Raw genomic sequence first — 22,355 nt, 5'->3', positions numbered from 1 at the left:
AATGAAGATGCTAAGCAAGCAACTCCTAACAGTTTATTGTCAAATAATAAAGCATTTTATGCAAAGTAAACCACTTTAATTCTTAAATAAACTATCTAAATAAACCCATGGTTATTTCGAAATAGCTAAATCCCATTTAAGGACATCATGCAGAAAAAGCCTCAGATATGACAACATAGCCTAAGTAACAATGTGTTCAAATACTATGAGTGGGTTCCTATACATTCCATATTTGGAACTAAATTCCTCCAAGCACAGTAAGGCTTGCTCCTGAGTACACATGACCAAAGGCATAGCTTGGGGTGGACGGGGTGCACTGGGTGCTACATTGCGGGGGGCAGCACTTAACACAGGGCCTGCAGTTTGCCCGAGCCACACATCTCTCCTGGGAGTGACACAGTGGCTTGGGCGCCTGCATGCTCTGCACTGCCCGAAACGGCAGCGTGGGGCTTGCGCCTGCCCATTGCCTCCCCCTCAACTGCCCTACAGCTGAGAGGAAGTCCCTGCATTGCACCCTGCCCGGGTCACCCCACCCCATAGGCAGCTTGTTCTGCCCCCGGGCACAGGGCGTGCATATCGCCCCAGGCACCCAGGCGGCTAGCTATGCCGCTGCACATGCCTAGGTTCAGGCTGCATAAAAGTAGTAAGTGAGCTTTGCTTCACAAGCATTGACTGTCTTATGCAGTTGGTAAGGCAACCTGCAGATCAGCCTCCCCCAATCTGGTGCCCTCTGGTGTTTTGGAGTACAACTCCCATCAGTCATAGCCAGCACTATAGTCTAAAACATCAGGAGGGCACCAGGTTGGGGGAGGCTGCTGTATCCACAGAGTATCCACCTGTTTCTTTGTGATGTATAAGAGGCATTATCATAGTACCCCACTAAGGATGAGCTAGCCATGGTACACTTGTGGATTTCCGTATTCACATTTTATCTGTTTTGATCTAAACTGTTGTTCATTTGGGAGGGGTTGGTCCCCTTCCTTAGTTTAACCAGCTACAACTATGTCTGAGAGTGGGAGGTAATTCTGCACTAAAAGAGAATACTCAAGTTGCTTCATTCTGCCTTCTTAGTAGTACAGTAGTACCTTGGTTTACGAATGTAATCCGTTCCGGAAGTCCGTTCTTAAACCAAAGCGTTCTTAAACCAAGGCATGCTTTCCCATAGCAGTGGGGGACACAATTTACAAATGGAACACACTCAACAGGAAGCGAAACATGTTCTGTTTCCAAGGCAAAGTTCACAAACCAAAACACCTACTTCCGGGTTTGCAGCATTCTTAATCCAAGTTGTTCATAAACTAAGCTGTTCTTAAACCAAGGTACCACTGTACAGTGGTACCCCGTGTTACACACGTAATCCATTCCGGATCATGCTACGTAACACGGGCGTACTTAACACAACCCCCCCCAAAAAAAACCCAGAAGTTCACGCGTTTTTGCGCTTCTGCGCATGCGCGAAGTGCACAGGACACTTCTGCGCATGCGCGAAGTGCACAGGACACTTCTGCGCACCCGCATCACGCGTGCTCCGGGGAGCACTTCTGGGTCGCGAAGGTCCATAAGTCGAACGTACGAAACATGGAGCGTACGCAATTCGAGGTATGACTGTAGTAGAAAGAGACCTTTTCCTGCTGGCTCTCCCAGTAACTGTACAGAGGGGAACTTTCACAATAAGACTATTTTCCTTTTCTTTCTATATGTTACTCCAGCCCACTTCCTGTGTTTGATGATGCTGCGAGCAGCATAAGATGCCTTCTCACCACATTTGAATAGTTTCCAAGCCTCATGTCAACTTAAACGGGTGATTTCCCAAAACAACTCCAAGCACATACTCCTCCGCCAACTTTGATCTGCAGCAGCTGTGCAAATTGCAATTCAGCAAGTGGCACAGGAAATTTCAGTGAAGAATTACATTTAAAACGAGCTACAATCCTGACTCCACAGAAATATTATAGGGAATATGTAATCTAACCACTGGTTCACATTGCCTCCCACACATTGCAGCAGCACCGGATAGATACAGCTGGAGGGGGGGGGAAGGGGGCAGGGAGAAGCTGTCACACATTTAAAACCACTATATAAGAAAGTCATTATGAAAAAATCAGTTTGACATGGCTTTTATATCATCATATAATGCAACTTCTTTCACATCCCAAAAATGGGACCTTCAAAGCACCTGGCAATCATAAAAAACACCCAACAAAACAATATAAATAAATAAATAAAACACAGCTAAAAACAAACCAGGAGCAATGATCACTCCAATCAACAGAGAACACAGAAGTCATTAAATTTAAACTAATTCCTAAGAAGGCTCTACATTTAGAAACAAACAATGGACCAATACCCACATGGACAGCAGCATCTTCACTTCTCATTGAAAGGCAAAAAGGAGATTAGTTGCCTCTCCAGGGATTTCCAAAGCCATGGTATCAGCACTGAAAAGGCCCTCTTGCTTGCCCACTCACTGTGCTGTGCCCCAGCTGGGGATGGGAAGGTCTTTGCTGCCAATTGAAGCATTTGGGCGAGTTCATATGACAAGAGACAGTGTTTTAAACAGCCTGGTCCCAACTCATTTAGGGCTTCTTAAAGGTAAAGGACCCCTGACAGTTAAGTCCAGTTGCGAACGACTCTGGGGTTGTGGCGCTCATCTCGCTTTACTGGCCAAGGGAGCTGACGTTTGTCCGCAGACAGTTTTTCCGGGTCATGTGGCCAGCCCCCTTTTTTAAGTTGAGAAACAGAAACAAAAGGCAAAGCAAACAAACTATGAACAATAAATATGCTATCATGTCAACCAATTTATAGACTAAACCTGGTGGCTATAATGCCTACGAGTGTTTATGGAATACAAACAATTCAAAAAAGTTGAACCGTATGATGAAAAAAGTAAAAAGGATACAATTAAAAAAATAACTAAAGATGAACAACTTTTAAACAAAATCTATAGTAAACAGAAATTTCAGATTGCTAAAAAGATGAACTGTAAAAATATAATAATGTAATCACAGCATGTGCAAAAATCATATACTGTACAGTAATGACATGAGTAAGAAGAAAAAACTCAGCATAGCTCGTTAATTTTCTCAATATTCTTCAGTGATGTTTGTTGAATACCTGGAATGCCAGATGTGTTTCAGCTTCGTCTGCTTCTCTCAGTGGCATGTATTCCTGTACAGCAGTTCCTTATGCATAAGTTCTACATACAAAAATAAATAAAAAATTTTATTAAAAAACATAATGAACAAATTAACCATGTATCTTCACAATACTTAAAACTTAAAATAATGATGTGCTCACCATTTATCTCAAGATAGCCAGTGTCTTCAGCTTGCAATAATTTACAACATCACCAGTTAAGAAAACTATATTAAAATCATATTAAAAAGAATCATTTTTGTATACACACATATATAAACACACATACATCCACACACACATATTCACAACACACTCAGCAATATACAAACATGGAATTTGATAGGTCCTGTAAGATCATGCAAAGGTTCTGCTGAGGTTATTATACCTAACACAACATGCATACCTGATTTCACAATTGTAATCAGGTGTACAACTGCATTGCTTAGCTATTCCATGGCTTCTGAAAACACTTACATTAACCTGTATTCTGTGAAAATATGTATTAATAAAGCATAAAATCAACAATGGCAATACATTTACTAACATTATTCTCAATAAGCATATATCTTCAGTTTCCTACATAACAAACGTCCATTCTATTTTTTTCCATTAAATCCATTTAGAACTACTGCATTTAATTTATAGACCCACCTGACTTACTTCCTTTTTAATTGTGTAACAGTTTCCCTGAAACACATGCTTTCTCAACTCAGGTTCTCCAGCACTTTGAATTGATCCCAAATAAGAGTTAAAACCATAAGCACAAACCACAATTACAAATGTGTATTGTAATTGTGATATGGCCTTGATTGCATACATATTAAGGGAAGAAACTGCACTCAAATTGATACAGACATCTGCACCTAAGAAATATTATTTTCTTAAAACACTCACTCACTCACAAGGAATATTTTTTGCCACAACTCTCTTCCTCCTTTTTTGTTCCTAAAAGGCACAACAAGCTCATTATTCAAGCTTGTTAAACCCACGTTCTGGCCTATGAGGCAGGGAACTGTCTATTTATTTATTTATTCATTCATTCATTTAAAACATTTGCTTACTGCTTTTAATTAAAAAAATATATAAACAGTTTGCAAACAACCATACACATATACAATAGAGAGCATGTAAAATTAAAAATTGGAGATAAGCTAGGCATTACAGTAATTCCTTAATTGAATGCAGAAGCTAAGTGGCATACAAATGTTTTCTGCAGTCATTTAAAGGCCAAAACAGAAAGCGACTGCTGAATCTCTACTGGCACAGCATTCCCCAGGACCAGGCCGACGACATTAAAGGCTTGGTTTCCTGCTGCTGTCAGATGAGCCTCGCCAACTCAAGGTTTCCTATGCACCATGTAGCAAGTCCTTGGGAAATCCAAAATATGGCACCCTACACGGATTTCCAAGTTAATGACCCAAATCACCAAGAGTATCTTCTTATTTCAATTGGAAAAGAGCTGGTGCCTGACAGCTTCGTGATGCAAAACTTGCCCTATACCGGTAAGTTTCTTCTACTTTGCTCCTAAACCACAGAAAGAAAATGTTCTGCTGTTCTCATTAAATGTATCATTACTTATTCTTTTTTGTCTCTGTGTCTTGAGAAGTCATTCCACCTCCAATTTCTTTCACCAAGTTACTTGTTTTCCTGTTAAATGGGTTCCCTCAACAAAAAAGGGTTGAAAACCACTGATTTCAACACCGGAAAGTAACCTGTTGAGACAGGTTTGTCAGCAGCGATATGCTTGCTGCTGAAAACTATAAGCTAGGGTCAAGTTTGCCTCTCTCTTGAAGAAAATGATCAAGCAGACAGCACAAGTAATCCTCGTATTAGATGGATTTTCTAGACTCAGTCCAGTCAGGATTTAGAACTGAGCTGAAGATTCTAAATCCGAAATAATATGAAATTATTATCTAAGACATATAATTTATTACTAGATTGGGATTTAATGGATGAAGAAATCAAGGAAACAATGGCAGAATGGTTTAAGATCTCGGACATACAATTTATGTTGAGCAATGGGGAAAACTCTGGAAAGAGGACATAAAATTTACCGCCTCGTATACGATCAAGGAGAACTTTATTAAGATGTTTTATAGGTGGTATTTAACACCGGTAAAATTAGCTAGGATGTATAAATTGAGGCTGAATCTGTGCTGGAGATGTAATAAAGAAACAGGAACAATAATGCATATGTGGTGGATGTGTGAACAAATTAAAAAAAAAATTGATAATAGTACATGAAGAAATGAAAATGCTTAAAAAATGGATTGCTAAAAGACCTGAAGTATATTTACTAGGGCTATTAGACGAAGAAATACCACAGAAAAAGAAAAAAAATCTTCCTGTATGCAAGCACTGCAGATAGGGTAGTCATAGCAGAAAATTGGAAAGCACAGAGGGTCCCAACAAAGGAGAAATGGATTTGCAAATTAAGTGAGTATTTATCATTGGCAATAAGAAATGAATGTAAACAAAAGTTAAAAGATGAATGGAAATGCTATGAGGATTACATGGTAAAATATTGCTCAAAAACTAATATACTATCATGCCTTGATTAAGAGATATGAAGTAAATAAGATAGAAAATTTAGAAATGAATTAGGTGAATCAATATATAAATTAATATAAAGGGAAATCTGGAATGCAAGAGTAAGTTTACAACGTTTGTTTTTTGTGGAAGTCAGAGGGGTGTGGTGCGGGAATTTTGGTGGTGGGATAAAGAAATAAATTTGTGTAAGGAAGAATTACAATGTGATGTAATTTACTGTATGATTGTGATGTATGAAAAGTATTGTAATAATTATAAGATTGTAAATAAAGATTTATTTAGAAAAAATAGAACTGAGCTGAAGTGAGAAGCCATATTGTTTTGTCCCTATTCACAAACTGGGATGTGGGTGTGTGTGGGTGAGTGTGTGGGTGTGTGAGAGAGTGAGAGAGAGAGGACAGACAGAGACAGAGAAAAAGAAACTGTTCACTCTTCTGGACCTTTCAGTGGCTTTTGATGAAATTGATCATCAAATTCTTCAGGAGTATATGGCACTGTCTGGCAGTCCATCTGTTCCCAATTGCTGGAATGCTGCCAAAAGGGAGCTCTTTAAGATGGCAGCTCAACCCCACTAGTCTTTGTCCTGTACGGCACAACAAGGGTTTGACCTTATCTCCTGTGCTTTTCAATATCAACTCTTAAAAAACAATGTTTTTCAGTTTACTTGTGAAGTTTTATTGCTTGTTGGAAGTGTTTTTTCCCCAATGATTGTTGTAACTTTTATATTTTGAGTAGCACTTGGGATTTTCCTTTAAAAACTGCAGATAAATGGAGCAGAAATACTAAATAAACGAAATAAGCATTCTTGCAGTTATAAAGACTCTTTGGATCCCATCCAATGCGTCCTTAGATGTCGCCATTTAATTGCCACAGCAGTAATTCACTCACCATTACCATTTGTATTGTAACAGTTGCAATTTGGATGGGGAATTAGAAGTCTTTTATATATATTTCCCCAAATCTCATCAGCAAACTACACCAATTTTCCCTCCATATGCTCTTTTTTATGTCATTAATGGCTGAAAGCAACCTCCCACTCACCTATTTCAATGTCACACATGTAATCCAATTCTCCTGATAAGCAGCTGTTCTCTTTCCTGACATTATACAGAGTTACTCAGAACTCACAATTTGCACTCGGAAATGATGAAGGTCAATCTCAGAACTGAGGATAGGGAACAAGACAGCCAGCTAAGGCTGCAGTCTTAAGGATGCTTACTTGGAGATAAGTGCCGCTGACATCAAAAGGGCTGGCCTCCACACAAGAACCTTCAGAATCAGCTTGTAAAACTGAACATATATTCATGTTTTGGATGCAGTTCACAGTAAGTAGATAAGAATTAACCATGCACAGAACCAAGAACCATGGAAGGAAGAGAGTGTGGAGCATCTGGAAATCCCTTCACTGCCGTAGCAATTTGGCAACTATCCTGGTTTAAAGACAACTGCAGATCTTTGTGGAGACTGTGGTAAGCAGAACATGCCCCAGCTATGCAGCCGACTCCTCCTTCTCAAGAAACACATGCAGATAATAAAAAGAGGCTTTGTTTCATTAATAAAAAGAGGTCACTACTATTGTCAAGCACTAGAATATTTTCAGTACTAGAGAATACGGAATTCAGTATGAGAATAGGGAAAACATAAAATAGATGAGTGCTGATGAAACGTACATAATTTTTTTTCTCCATTGCAACCCACCCCTGGAATTAACATCTAGGTCCTCTAGCTCAACTTTCCCCCAATCTGGTGTCCTCAAGTTATGGGCTTCAACTCCCAGTTTTCCAAGCTGGCTGGAGCTGATGGGAGTACAAAACACATGAAGGACACTATGTTGAGGGATATGCATTTTTGTACTCTTTACATGGCTGGAGAACTGCACTGCAAAATTCAGAGAAGTGCAAATTTAGAAGGACGCCTGTGTTTCAGACTTCGTATTTGTTTCAGAAAGTGCAGATTAGGTAGGTTCACATTTAAATGTGAATTGTATTTGATTTCTCCCCCAACCCTAGCTTCTGTTAAAGGAAGAGACCCAGTAACAAAGTTGGCAAACCCTAGATCTCTAGAATATACAGAACTTACAGTACTGCTGCACAAAATTTAGGGGTAGCACAGTCTGAATAAATGCAGAATTCACAACAGGGAAACATCACTGGGACTAACCAAAGCATAACAGAATAGCTTTCATGTTTTTGTAACATTTCGGTCGGTCCCAATAGATTGTCGTATTGTGGGTTAATTCTGTCACTTGATATGGTTATCTATGGGTTTTTGTTTTTTGCATGAATTAAGATGAGACGAGATATTTTTTTTTCTTTAGCAAGCATAATACTGGTGAGACAGTCCCCAGATTTACAAATCAGTCCCCATACAAAATCCATTGAAGTTGAAAAGTGTCTCCGGATTCATTGAAAAAAATCTGGTAACCTTAAAATAACTCACCTTATATAAGGGACAGCTCAACCTGACACTGTACACAAGTCCTAACACTGAGCTGTTGCAACAGCTAGTACTTACTATGCACCCTGGGGTTGCTGCTGCTTCCCTGGTGGAGCCACTGTGATTTTAACACATGTGGAACAGGCAGATATTCAACAGGTGCGGATTTATCCATAAAAGTGAGTCAAAGTTATTTCCTAACTTTGGGCCATGCTTCTCACAAATGCCTAGTTCAAGTTATTAAGCCCTTTACTGACATGTATTTATTTCATAAGATTTATATACCGCTTGATTGTAAAAACAAAAAACAAAAAACCCCTCAAAAAGATAACATACAAAATTACCTATGTCTGTTAATTTTTTTTAATCACACAGCTGTTGTTTAAAAAGGGTCTCTATTAGAAAAAGAGAGAGAACACTTTAAATTGGTCCCAGGCATTGCCTCTCATGGCTGTAATCTAAGTAAGCACTTAGATTACTGCCAGTAATCAAGAAAATCTCCATGAAACTGCAGAATGATCTTGGTGGTGACTGGTTGTGGTGGAGGGACCATCCTCTTTATCAAAGCCTTCTATGTTTTAAAGATTGCAGCTTTTCTTTGTGCAAGGAGTACAACGTGCACCTTTCTCTTTGCAAGGAGGAATATAATGGATACCAGATCTCAGTCTGATGGCAGAATACAGGGCATAAAAGGGCAACATCGCAGCTATGCCCAATCCTGAACCCATCAAAAGGTTGATGTGACTGTACCCAACAATAAAAAGCTGAGTGCCAAAGCAGCTGCTATGTCTCAGAAGCAGGAAATGAGGGTGAAACTTACCGTATTGGCCCGAATATAAGCCTCACTTGTTTTCCAAATTCCAACCGTGAAAAGTTAAAGTGTGGGTTAAATTCGCAACCTTACAAAAACTGGCTTTTACGATATCACTGCTGAAACAGACACACGGTAAAACGGAACGGGTGTGAGTGCCTGCGGAATTTTAAGGAAGCGGCTTATGTTCACGTATTTTCTTTTTTTCTCCCCCCCCCCCGAGGGCTTATATTTGGGCCAATCCGGTAAATTGGGGGGGGGGGAAGTATGAGATCCCTTAAAATAATTCTTCTTCTTTTCCTTTCCAATCCTTTCATGCATGCCTACTGACGATATATGCAGTGGGGACCTACATATATAGGTAGTGGTAGGAATCTTGTTTTCCACTAGCTCCATGCCAGCAGGTACCAAAAGAAAGAAAGAAAGAAAGAAAGAAAGAAAGAAAGAAAGAAAGGGGGTATGTACAGGTATGTTTCAGTGACCAAACTTACACAATAATAGTGTCACAAAACAGCTCCTAGGTCCACAGCATTAAAGCCACATTTCTTCCTCATCAAAAGGGGCTATTAGTACCAAAAGGTGTTTGGCGGGTGTGGCAAATGTTGACTAACGGTGTGCATGTATTCTGTTTAGTTTTATATTGTGAATTTTTGGGTTTAGTACATGTATGTATTCTCTGCCTTGAGACCATCAGGTGAAGGGCAGATGCTAACGCACATAATAAATAAAATAAAATTTTCTGCTGCTATTTTTATCTACAATGCTGCTTTCAGATTGCATGGTTTTAAGTTTGCATTTTCATTGATATAGATTGCTTTTGTGATATGCTACTCCCTGAGCAGAAGATTGGGTAACAGGACCACTTCACAGTTCTACACATGAATCAAGAGGACAGCTGCTTCTTACTAGCTTCTGATAAAGGGGAGCTGTGGGTGGGAATTTCCATCCCAGCAGGAGTGTTCCAGACAGTAGTGTAGCGGCAAATGCAGAAGTTCAGGGTCCCTTCATGACTGTCACAACCATGGCCCCTCGCAGTCACACCCATTCTAAGATTATACAATAATGTGATAATTATACAGTAACAATTAGGGATGCATCGTAGCAATATCTACTATTTTCTGTGCACATACATATTTCAGAGTGACTTAGGGATGCATAGTAGCAATATCTACTATTTTCTGTGCACATACAAGGGCAAATTACTTGGAGTGCTCCAATAACATATTTCAGAGTGACTTAAGTTGTGTTTTCCATGATGTTCCATTGTACATAACAGAACCCACATGCAGATGCATGCCTAGGATCCCTTGTACCCTTGGCAAGGAGCTGCGTTGGCTCCTCCAAAGCTTGGAGAGACCATAGACCAGAAATTCCAAAGGTTTGTGCTATGGCAGCTTTCCTCTGCTGCCATTGGGGTCACGTCTGCTCTGCTCCGCCTCTCCTTCCCCTCTTCCTCCTCCTCCATTGGTCCTTCTGCCCGGGTGAGTGGGCAGACTCGAAGCAACTCTGAGCCAGAGTGGAGAGGTGAGATTTTTGCACACCCCTGGGCCTGTGCCCTTGGCGGGGGCCAACCTAACCAACACCTAGGTAAACTGCTGCCTTCATAGTATTCTCTTGAAACTCAAGTGCCTTGTGTTTTCATTTTTCTTAAAATCTTTGGCGCATACTCTAGCTACAAAGCTCCCTTTTCATGCTGTTTAGGCAGCTCTAGAATGCTGGAGACAGGACCCTGCTACCGAAATAATAGCAGGTCTTTGACCCCTCCAAACCCCAAACCACCAGAGGTACCAGAATCCCAGCAATTCATGACCTCCTCCCCAGGAACTCTTCCACATCCTCAAGGGTCTCCTTAATCCCCTGTGAAGATTGAGTGCCTATCCTTTTACATGAATGAAATATTTATTCCAAACTCAGAAATTAAGTTCATTGTGTAGCCCATCATCACCCTGAGGCAAGTTGTAAATAGCATTCACTAGACATTCCAGGAGAACAGCTGGCTCGCAAGTTGCTTTATCCTTTCACCCCTTACCTTTATTCCCAGAGTCGGCCCCCTCCCCTTATCCCCATTTGGCATCAGTGGCAGTAGCAACACTACAGCTAGTTGCGAATCACACTGAGGTTATGAACACAGACTTATCAGCTAGTGTGCAAGACAGTGTTTGTAAGGGAGACAGGAGCCATCTGTGAATTTGGATCTCTTCAGGATGGGGTGAGGTGACAAATTAAATAAACAAGGAAGCCTTTACAGGCAGGCTGTTCTTGTCTTCTAGCTTGCAAAAGTTCACCAGGAAGAAGAATAAGATTGGGTAAAAATACATTAAGATCTGTATCAGAGGTGTTTTTTTTCCAGGTGATTCCACCTGCAAAAGGGAAGAGACCCTAGTGATAACCTTTATTTAAAATTTCTTAGATCCCAATTGCTCTATGTAGATTATGTATTAAATGCAAGGTATTGCACAAAATTTCAGGAAAGCCTGCCTTTTGTTGCTATGTCGCATAGATTAAACAGATTCCAGACTCAAAAGCAAAACAAAGCCCAAGCCAGATAATGCTATTTCAATCAGCTCTCCACAAGCACCACACACGGTTGTCCTTAACATTGGGGGTGGGGAATTGTTAAAGAATCACGATCAATCACAGAGAACTTTCGGGTAGGCTGGGGAAGGGAAACTGAAACAAAATTCCTGAATTGCACTCAGAAACCAATGTTCTGGTTTTCAAAGAACTGGTAGAATGTGTTCCTAGTCACAAGCTGTGCCAAGTAGACAGACAGCTGGATTCTGTTCCAAGACACAAAACGTTCTATTCAAAGTGTATGCAGCTAGAATAACCAGCCATCAAAATGACTTTTGTAACAGCTTTCTCCACTATCAGTCTCAGGTGGGGGCGGGGATTGTTTCACAGCAGTGGACTGGTCACTTAATGTGAAAGAATTTGGGTTTTTGTTTTTTTTAAAGCAAATGGATGTACAATGCATATCAAAGAAATGAAAGATTCGACAAATTATCACCAGGTGAGTACGCAGTTTGCTCCACAACTGGAGTAACATGCAATCTTAATGGCACTGAAGCAAGCCCATTCCAGAGTTGGAAAGATACCTTCTTTTGCAACTGTGCTTTAAAATTATACATATGTAAGTGAGATCTGCAACCAAATGTTGCAGTGTCTACTTGCCCCCTAGCAGGAGTGGTCCTTATTGGGGTTCCAGCTGGCCATGGCCTCCCCCAGGAGGCCATTCCATGCCCCCTGCCTTCATTTTATATTTTTATTCTTTCTTTTCTCTTTTCCACTGTTATGACACTGAACAAGTCTGCGCAGTACTCAATGGGCTTTCCCCTTTTAGCTGCAGTTCTCCTCTTAGGTTTTGGGGTCTCCTAAAACCATTTTATGGGACGCGGGTGGCGCTGTGAGTTAAACCACAGAGCCTAGGGCTTGCTGATCAGAAGGTCGGCGGTTCAAATCCCCGCGAAGGGGTGAGGTTCCATTGCTCGGTCCGTGCTCCTGCCAACCTAGCAGTTTGAAAGCATGTCAAAGTGCAAGTAGATAAATAGCTACCGCTCCAGCAGGAAGGTAAACGGCATTTCCGGGTGCTGCTCTGGTTCGCCAAAAGCGGCTTAGTCATGCTGGCCACATGACCCGGAAGCTGTACGCTGGCTTCCTCAGCCAATAAAGCGAGATGAGCGCCGCAACCCCAGAGTCATCCGCGACTGGATCTAATGGTCAGGCTCCCTTTACCTTTACAACCATTTTTGTGCTTCTGCAAACCCTGTAGTTCCTCTGGACCTACTGATATCACCCTTCTTATTTCCCAGTTTTCCTGTTTTGGCTCCACTTCCATCAGCAGTCAACACTCGAGTCTGTTATTATAGGGACTGATTGATAGCATCATTTTGCAATCTAGCTAGTACGCAGTCTCCAATGGGGAAAAGTTACATGCCATACTTCTCATGCAACCCCAACAGTTGGTACAAGTATCTCGTAAAGCTGTAGATAGACAGTCAAGGGCACAGTCCTAAAAACATTAACTAGGGAACTCAGTGGGAATGACTTAACAGAAAAAAACTGGAGGATTGGAGACTGCAAGATTCACCTAGGCCTAGGGATGGATGGATAAGTCAGATTTGATTTCTCTCCATTTCTCATTTTTCCAGTCTTACATTCAGTTCTCCACATGTCCACATCAGTTTGCAATGAAAAAAAGTTCTGAGAAAAATCCACTAGTGTTGTAGTGTGAATTGTTCCTGAAGTACATATTTTTATATTCAACTTCGCCCAATATGCACACTTTGCCAGAGCAATTTCACCTAAAACAATGCATTACAGCATGTTATTTTCATTAACGTATGCATTGATATGCACATTTCCCCCTAGTATATGCATCTTTGCACACTTTACTTGGATGGAGAACTCTATTGCAAACTTCAGAGAAGCGTGAATTTCAAAGGGTGGCTGTGTTTCAGTTCACATATTGTTTCAGAAAGTGAGAATGAAGTAGGTTTGCCTTTAAATGTAAACTGAATTGAATTCCTATCCCATCTCTACTTAAGCAAAAGGGCTTTAGGGGATAACTATAGCATGTAACAAAGGGAGCAGTGCCAATTACAGCTTGTGGGGGGTATCCCCAGGCAAGACCCATTAGTTCCCGCCACCTTGAATGGACCCACCTTGCCTCTATCTCCATTGCCTATTCTCTTGGACTCTTCTTCCGGGTCCAATATGCAGAGCAGTCCAAAGGAAGAGGATAATGTAAGCAGAAGCTCCTCCTGCTCCTGCTGCTGTCATGGCTCCCTCACTTACAGAGCACAGATAAACAGGCTGTGAGAGCAACTGAGGGTCAAGGGGTTCTCTGTTGAGACACAGGCCTTGGCAGGTCTCCAACAATGTTGATCCCTGATGCTTGCTGTGATGGAGAGAGACAACAGCTACCCAAGTTAAAACAACAACAACAACCACAACGACTGTGTGGACATTTTTAGTATGCATTTTGACTGGGGCTAACAACATTTGGTTGGTATTACCTAGGCAACTGATTTATACCAAGTCAGATCATTTGTCCACGTAGCTCAGGATTGTCTACATTGGCTGGGTGCAGCTCCAGGGTTTTAAACAAGGATCTTTCTCTCCTCTACCAGGAGAGACTAGGAATTGAATCTGGGACCTTTAAAGGCAAGTGCTTTAAGATGAAGCTATGACCCCCTTCTTTCTTTTTAATCTTCACCACATTGTTTGTTTTTAATGGCCCCAATTAATCAGGCACTACAATGCCTGGTAACCAGGCAAAATGTAGATACATTCAATTAAATCATGCTGTATTATGGAGCTGTGCTGTTCCTAGTTCATTTCAGCCAGTCAAAATGGGGGGGGGGAATCATTGCCGTGCAGGACTTAATGCAGGCATAGGCAAACTCGGCCCTCCAGATGTTTTGGGACTACAGTTCCCATCATCCCTGATCACTGGTCCTGTTAGCTAGGGATCGTGGGAGTTGTAGTCCCAAAATATCTGGAGGGCCGAGTTTGGGGGTGCCTGGCTTAACGTAATGCTGCCTTCGCACCAAGGTACACTCTAGGACAGACAGCCCTCTAATCTCTTCTTCATGAAAGAAGCTCCTCACAGGGAGGAGAGGGAGTCCTAGTTAGGGAAGTGAGAGAGAAGAGTAGTGGGCCAGGAATAGGCAAGCCCTTCTTGCAGAAGCTTTGAAGTATGCACATCATGAAGGGAGCAGAGTCTGTTGCCTCTTTTCACCAACATCTAGAAGTGGTTCCAAAGGTTCAGAAGGGAAGGATCCATGAATAAGCAAAAGCATGGACTCTGCAAATATGATAACACCATCTGACTGCACTCTGCTTTCTACTTGAGAACATAAGGAAAGCCTACTGAATCAAGCCAATGGCCCATCCAGTCCAGCATCTTCACAATGGCTACATGCCTGTGGGAAGTCTGAAAGCAGGGCTTGAGTGCAATGGCTTGTTTAGGTGGGCTAAAAGGAAGAAAACAGGAAGTATGTTCTACTTCCATCAGAATCTTTGGTTTTACTCATATACAAATTTATGAAAAGGCTAATCAGTTAAGATTCATATAAACCATCACCTACATTGCTTTAAAATCAAATGGCACTCCTAGTTTGGGGTTTTTTAAAGTTAAAATATTGTTTGACATTTAAAGCTATAGTCCAGCATTGCTTATATAAATGTTTCTAAAGAAAACATTGAAAGGAAAATATAGGGTCTCATTGTAGGGTCTCTGCTGTAAACCAGAGGGCTTTTATTCACTGAAGTCAGTGGGACTTACACTTGAATAAACATGCCTACAATTGCATTGTTACAGTTTTCACACAGCACTTTCTATAGCTAAACTCAGTTGAGATTTATTCATGGAACTACTATGACAGATGTCTTGGGAAGCAGTACACTCAATCTGCATACTGGCTGTAGCTGGATGTTTTCCAGAGTTACCAACTGCTTGCCAAGCTTTCCTTTCAGAAACATTAATTCAGTGTACCTAAGTGTCACCAGCTGTAGCCCACCAATACTTTGAGGGTCACAGGTTTCCTACCCATGCTATATATCATTATATGAGCAAAATGACATGGATTGGGACAATGCATGAAGCTGCATAGAAGGGAAGATTCCACCAGGTACTTTTTTTCCCTATCACTACGATTCCATGATGAGAAAAGTGGTAAAATTAACTCTACACATTGAATCAAACAGCCTAAACTATAAACAAATCAACCACCAGCAGTCCATAGAAACTCTCTGTATGCTAACGGGCTCTCTGTATGCTAACGGACCCTCCGTTCCCCTCAGCGGGCCAGGTGGCAGTTCCCTGACAGTCTGTTTATGGGAAAGGTCCTTATCTCCCTAGGTGAAAAGAGGGGCATTTCCTTGGTGAGAAACTGGGTGGAAACGGTGCTTGGAAAGTTCACTCCAAAAAAGGAAGAAGTTTGAGTTCAAGTTCATCCTGTCTAAAAGGAGCTGGTTCCAGATTAAGTTTGTCCTTCTACAATATGAACTACTGTATTTTTCCGTGTATAAGACACTCCCATGTATAAGATGCCCCCTATTTTGGGGGGGACTCCAAATTAAGAAAACACCCCTCAGCACTACCCGTGTATAAGATGAGCCCCAATTTTAAACCTAAAAAACCCCCTAGTCTTATACAATGAAAAATATGGTAGTACAGTTCAAGTTTATCCAAATTAACTTTTTGGTTCATAAAAAGTTTGTCTTTCATATTCAGAATGTTACAAGCTGCTGTGATGAAGTAAAGGGTCTAAAAGTAAATTGGGACCAACCATAATCATATAATAAAATGTTTGACAGATGGAATATTAACAGGTGATGCTTCCCCTAAAATTGTATTTCCATGCTAGAAAAGGCTTACCCTGTTTAATTTCTGCTTGCCACACAGCTGTTAATGGCACAAGGTTTCATGCACTTGGTATCTGTACTTTGTGCTGAAAGCTGCCAGTATTGAAGGACAGCAAAATTATTCAGCAAGGAAAATACAGGAAATGCCTCATGTTCCTTCCTGTTGGTTGCTTAACCATGGTGATTAAGTCGCTAAGCAACCTTAGCAACAGCAGCACCTCCATATCAACCTAATAAGCCTTAGAACATTTCTTCCACAGTTTGCTTTCTAACTTTTTTATATATGTCTGATTGACTTACTTTTTGTTTTAAATGAAATCTAGGACTGGAGGGAGGGAACAAACATGAATTGTTCATAATTTTACACCAAAATGAACCTTTCATTCACCCAGCAATTATTGGAACTACTTTCAAGTGTATAGTTCAGAGATGTTTGAAGTATGCAGTGAACTTTGTTCAAATAAACTAGTTACTTCCAAGAACTGGATGGAAATTAGTGGTTTCGGGCTGGGGAGTTGTTGTTATTGCAATGCTCTTATTCAGTTGATTTGTTTTTCTGCACCTGATTATTGGTTAGTTGATTAAAAAAAAAACTGAAGTGAGAATTGTGTGCCTAGAGTGATATGGTTGACTTTGTGTAAGGAGAGTGTGATTGCTGTTCGTATTTATTTTACTATGTACATTGTTTGAGATACTTATTGTTACTTAATTGTGTTACCTGAAATGTGGGAGGAGGAGTAGTAGGTTTTGAATGTGGAATTACTGTAGTATTATATTTTATATTTGTTTTTTGTAAGGAGAGTGTGATTGCTGTTCGTATTTATTTTACTATGTACATTGTTTGAGATACTTATTGTTACTTAATTGTGTTACCTGAAATGTGGGAGGAGGAGTAGTAGGTTTTGAATGTGGAATTACTGTAGTATTATATTTTATATTTGTTTTTTGTTGTTGTTGGGATATATAAACCACTTAGAGGTTTCTGTTGAAATATGAAGGAGTATATATGCTAAATCAATCAACCTTTCAATCCATAAATCCGAAATTCTGGTTGCTAAATTGGCTGGCAAACATAGTGTGTGCTCCTGCTTCTGAATTGAACTAATGACAAAAGTAAAACGCAAGTCACTTATTTGAAGTACATGTACTTAACCATTTTGTCCCACTGACATCTATGCAATGGGACAGAACTAGATTCTGCAACCTGCAGCTTGAACTACAAAGGATTTCAGGTTGGGTGTTGTTGTTGTTGTTGTTGTTGTTTTTTAAAAAAACTTTATGAACTGTTTACCTGCCCTTCACCCCATTAAGACTGCATTATGGTTCACAAGGCTACTTGTGAAAGTCAAGTGCAAGATCCCAATGACAGTGACGTAGCATAGTTGTTCATCAGATCATCCAAATAAACTACCCACATATTTTCACACATGATTTAGTCTTACCACAATTTAACTAGAGATTATACATTTAAACACAAGTAAACCCCTTGTTAATGACTAGAGCCTCAAGCTGTGCTCTCTAAGAGTACTCAGTTGGCAGTACATTCCACAAAATTCATTGGAACTTAATACAAAAGAAATGTGTTTAGAATTGGAGTATTATCTGGCAGTCCATTATTTGTATTCTGAATTTCACACTTGCCTTAAGGCACCCAAGAAAACCCACATGAAAACAAAACAAATCACATAAATATAAAATAGTAAAAACGCTTCTAAAGAAACAAGTAGCAGATTAAAATTGACAAGTCAATGAATTGAAAAAGAAGAAGAATGTTCCATAATTCAGGCACCTCTCTACATTAACCATCCACCTAGCCTCAGAAGGTGGGGAAGTATCAGATAAAAGTATTGGACTAAGACCTTAATTGCTCAAAAAGGTGAAGCTGGAGGGGCTGTCCAGAAATAACTCCATGACCACCCCACTCAACGAAGTGAGAAAAACTTGCTCCAACCTCCAAAGGTTGCTCCCAGACCCCACCACCCGTTTCCTCTCAGCTACTTTTTGTAAGCCATAATGGACAAGAGTTAGGGGGATAGGTGAGAGCCAGTACCTCTTCAAGCATGCCTTGTACATCCATAACTTAAATTTGTCCAAACAATACTAACCAGATAGATCTATAGGCTTATTCCTGCAACTGAATAACTGGAGATGGGGCATAAGCAAATGATTTTATCTGAAAAATGTCTACCAAGGGTGCTGCAATTGGTTTTTGAAGGTAATCTGCCCAAGGGTCGAGATGGAGAAAATGTCTTATAATTTAGAAAAGCTCCACTAGGCTAAGGCAGCACAGGTGCAATATTAGCAGAGAAAATAAAAGTATTGCTTTTTCCACACTACCTTTACCACCATGTAGGCCTTCAAATGGTTCTACCCAGTGTTTCATCAGACTTGTTATGAGCTTGTACTCCATCAGTATCCCAGTTAATCCACCAGCTGATTCCCAAGCTCCCTGGAAAACAAGGGAGCTGATATGGTTCTAACCAGTAGGACAGAACACCTAGGAAAGCCTGGGTTGATTACCCAGATTAAGTCCAAATTCCAGAGACTGACCAGGGTATCAGCAAGAATGCAAGCCATGTCAGCAAGAAAATCTCCCAGGGCAGTTTGAAAACCATTGGATCCATCAGATGCCAAAGGTAATCTGAACAAGTCCTTCAGCTCCCAAAAAGTTAAAGTCACCAAAAGCCTAAAAATTACTGGAGAGGGGAGTGACCTACGGCCCTCAAGATGTCCCTGAGTCCAACAACATCTGGAAGGCCCAATGTTCCCCATTCCAGTGTCACCAGATAACCATGACAAGGAAATAGTTGAAAATGTGCACACACACACACACAACTGATCATAACCACTGAGTGTGTGCCCTACTACATGTGAAAGGGCCCAGATGACTTGTAACAACCCCATGGTTGTCTTGGTGACAATGAAGTCCTGAGCTATATCTATCAGAAGGACCCTGACATGGATGTTGAAATTCCCCAAGGCAATTTCCATCACCTGTGGCAGGGATACAGTTGGGCAGCAGGATAGATGATACACCAAAAAGGGTCCCTAAAAACTGTCACTATGTCCACCTAGGTGAGATAGTATCAAAAATATGGCAATGGCAGTCAATGTGGTGCCCTCCAGATGTTGGAAGCCTCCCAGAGTGGCTGGGGCAACTCAAATGAGTGAGATATATATATATGCATGCAACCCTGATCATTGGCGATACTGGATGGGGTTGGTGACAGTTGGGTTCCAACAGCATCTGGAGAGTGCCGTGTTGACTATCCTAGACAAAAGAGAGAGGTCTCCAATTTCCAGCAAGATCAACAGCCTCATCCAGGCTCAGGTCCCGTTGGCATTCAAGAACAGCAGCACCAGGCATAAAGGTTTGCTGACAACACAATCTGGGTTTCTTTGGGAGGGAAACAGAACAAATAAGGGGAAAGCTCTTAAATATCTAACCCTTACTCCTTCAACAGACCATCTGTCTTGCACCACAATATATCTCCTTACTCATAATATTGGAATTGGGGTACCTACATCCTATAACCCATGAACAACTCATTAAAACACAAATAAAAAGGAAGCACAACCATGATACTGCATTTAAAACATGAATTGACAAACAGTGAGTAAGCAGTAAAAATTGGATGTTTAAAAATATCAGCTGTTAAAATTAGCAACAGACATAAATTTGATGGCAAAACAAATATAAGTCATTTACAGTACTAGAAAGTAAATAATCTGAACTCCATGACTTTTTCCATAAGACTGTTTTTATTAAGGGGCATTGATGCATGGTTACTGAGAACCATTGGTCTCAAGCGGATTCACTCCTGAATAAGTATGCATAGGATTACAGCTCTATTTTGCATTTTTTTACATCTGTAAATCTGTATGTGTATATATATATGCAGGCAAATCAGTTCAACTGCAGCTCTCTTCTGGTTTTTATCCTACACTATCACCATTATGAAGGGATGAGTTCCAGACCAAGGCAGCAGACCTACAGAAGTTTTCCTGGAAGCAAGTACCATTAAACCCTGAGGATGGAATTTACTTCCAAGAAAATATGCAAAGTATTGCACTGATTAAGGCATTCTCAGGATAAGTGCTCTCAGCCAGCCATCCTTAATTCAGTCCTAGAGACTGGAACCCTACTACTTGGAATTTTGTCACACTGAAATCAACGGAGTAAATCTGCATAGAATCAGTCTATATTACTAGAAAGCAAACAGGGTACTTGAATGTATTATTGAGTCCAGTAAAATTTGCGGAGCTGGGGTATGCATTCAGGATAGGAATGTTTTCCTGAGTGTTCTGGAGCAATTCCCTAGTTCCCTGGATAGGACTTCCGGGCAAGTACAATACTGTACAGACTTTGGCACTTCTGCAACCACCTTCCTCCTACTTCAAATTTACACCCGTAAATTTAGGACCCAGTAGCGATATCATGCACAGTTTTGTTTTGTTTTGATTTGATTTTACACTTCTTTCTCCCTCACATCTGTACTTGGTAGTTTGCATCTGGGGGGAAAGCAACCCAATGTACTCGTTGGTACCGTAAAGGCCATCCTCATTCACCCACCCATCAAAGAACCATGAACCCCCAAAGAGCGCCAAGAGCAAAAATGTTGCAGGAAGGGGCGGAGGAGGAATACCCTCCTGCCGATTCCCTTTATTTATATTTTAATTCCCCCTGTCCGCCTCCCGTCGGAGAGAAGCGCCTGTCACCTCCAACTGTCACCACAGCTGCGTGTCTCCGAAAGGGATCCCAAAACTTTCCAGCGACACGGAAGAAGACTATCCGTGAGTGCGAGGTAAGGCACGTCCAAAGAAACACAAGCGAGTCACTATCTATTGTTTCCAACCCACTTCCTCCCGAAGAGGAACCGCGTTGGTTTAATTCATTTGCTCCCGATGGATCGATTCGCCCCACTCGGAGCGCGTTGATAAGTCTCTCGCGGCCAGAGGCACGTCGCTCCGCGCGAAGCCTCCTGTTGGCAGAGGGCTGGCCTAGCAAGTTTTGGGGGAAGCGAAGGGCTCGGGCCAGGCGCACCGTCTGTTGGCGAATCTGACACGCACATGCAGCCTTCTTCGGGGGGGGGGACCAAGGCTCGGGGCAGGCCACGATCTCCCGCCTGGGTCCTCTCTCCCTCCGCCCCCCGCTTTTGCAATCTCCCTTCTCTCCAACTGGGTCAAAAGTGGACTTGCTGGGTCCCTCAGCCAAAAGCAGCCCGATCACCCCAGCCCAAGGAGGCACATTTTGCACCCAAAGTAGTGACGTTTACTGGGAATGTAGAACCGACCCCCACCCCCACCCCTCAACAAGCCCTTCCAAACGCAGCCCCTTCCTCTCCTGGTGCAGCCCGGCCCGGCCTGCCGTTCCCGGGAGACGAGCGAGCGGCGAACTCCCTCCCTTCCCCGCCCCTGCTTCCCTTCCCTTCCCTTCCCCGCCCTGGCCGGGTGTCCCTCGCTGCTTTTTATTAATTATTGTCGCTGTTATTATTGCAACATCCCACCAGAGCAAAGGCAAGCGAAGCCCCCCCCCCCCTTGCGGGAAGTGCGGTCGCTTCTGTTTCCTTACCGTGCGAGGAGCAGGAAAAGGAGCGCAGGGTCTCGGGGGTCTCGCCGGACCCCCGTCTCTGCCTTCCGTGCCGCCCGCCCCCTCCCGCACAGCTGCTCCGCGAAACTCTCCGAAGGCGATCGGCTTGGCGCTCTCCTGCTGCCTCTCTGGCGCTGGCGCTGAGGAGGAGGAGCGGTCGAGCCGAGGGGCGGAGACAGGGGGCTGGCATGGCGGGTGCCGCCCCTCTTGGCTCGCCGGGCGGGAGGGGCAGAGACCCAGGGGCGTCCGAGCCGCGCTCTCGGGCTCCGCGTCGCTTCGGCCCTTCATTCTTCTCGGGAGAGGCGAGCTCTTTCGAGAGGGCTCTGACAGGGAGGGAGGCAGGAGAGGCGCTTTCCTTGCCTCATACTGACGGGGGGGGGGAGGGCGTTCTGAGGCGCTCGTGGTCGGAAACGTCCCACTCGCCTTAGTGGGGTTTGGTGGCGCGTCGACGTGCGTCGC

At 42.2% G+C, this 22,355-nt stretch overlaps 1 protein-coding gene across 11 annotated transcripts in view; it reads right to left on the bottom strand.

Moving 5' to 3' along the window:
• The window catches only part of GREB1L (GREB1 like retinoic acid receptor coactivator), a 157,823-nt gene extending 135,784 nt beyond the window's left edge, over nucleotides 1-22,039 (bottom strand). For 7 of the 11 annotated variants that reach the window (XM_033155016.1, XM_033155008.1, XM_033155010.1 and 4 more), the window contains exons 1-2: nucleotides 21,879-22,039; nucleotides 3,115-3,196 (exon numbers count right to left, since the gene is read on the bottom strand). The gene's annotated coding sequence lies outside the window, so the exon portion shown is untranslated. Of the gene's footprint in view, nucleotides 1-3,114; nucleotides 3,197-3,297; nucleotides 3,383-21,878 lie in introns of those variants that run through there. The other 4 variants (XM_033155012.1, XM_033155015.1, XM_033155018.1 and 1 more) reach the window with 2 other exon arrangements.
• Nucleotides 22,040-22,355: the final 316 nt, after the last annotated feature.

The sequence above is a fragment of the Lacerta agilis genome, chromosome 7 (genome assembly GCF_009819535.1).
Source record: "Lacerta agilis isolate rLacAgi1 chromosome 7, rLacAgi1.pri, whole genome shotgun sequence".
Lineage (NCBI taxonomy): Eukaryota > Metazoa > Chordata > Lepidosauria > Squamata > Lacertidae > Lacerta > Lacerta agilis.
This window is presented reverse-complemented; position numbering and strand designations above follow the sequence as displayed.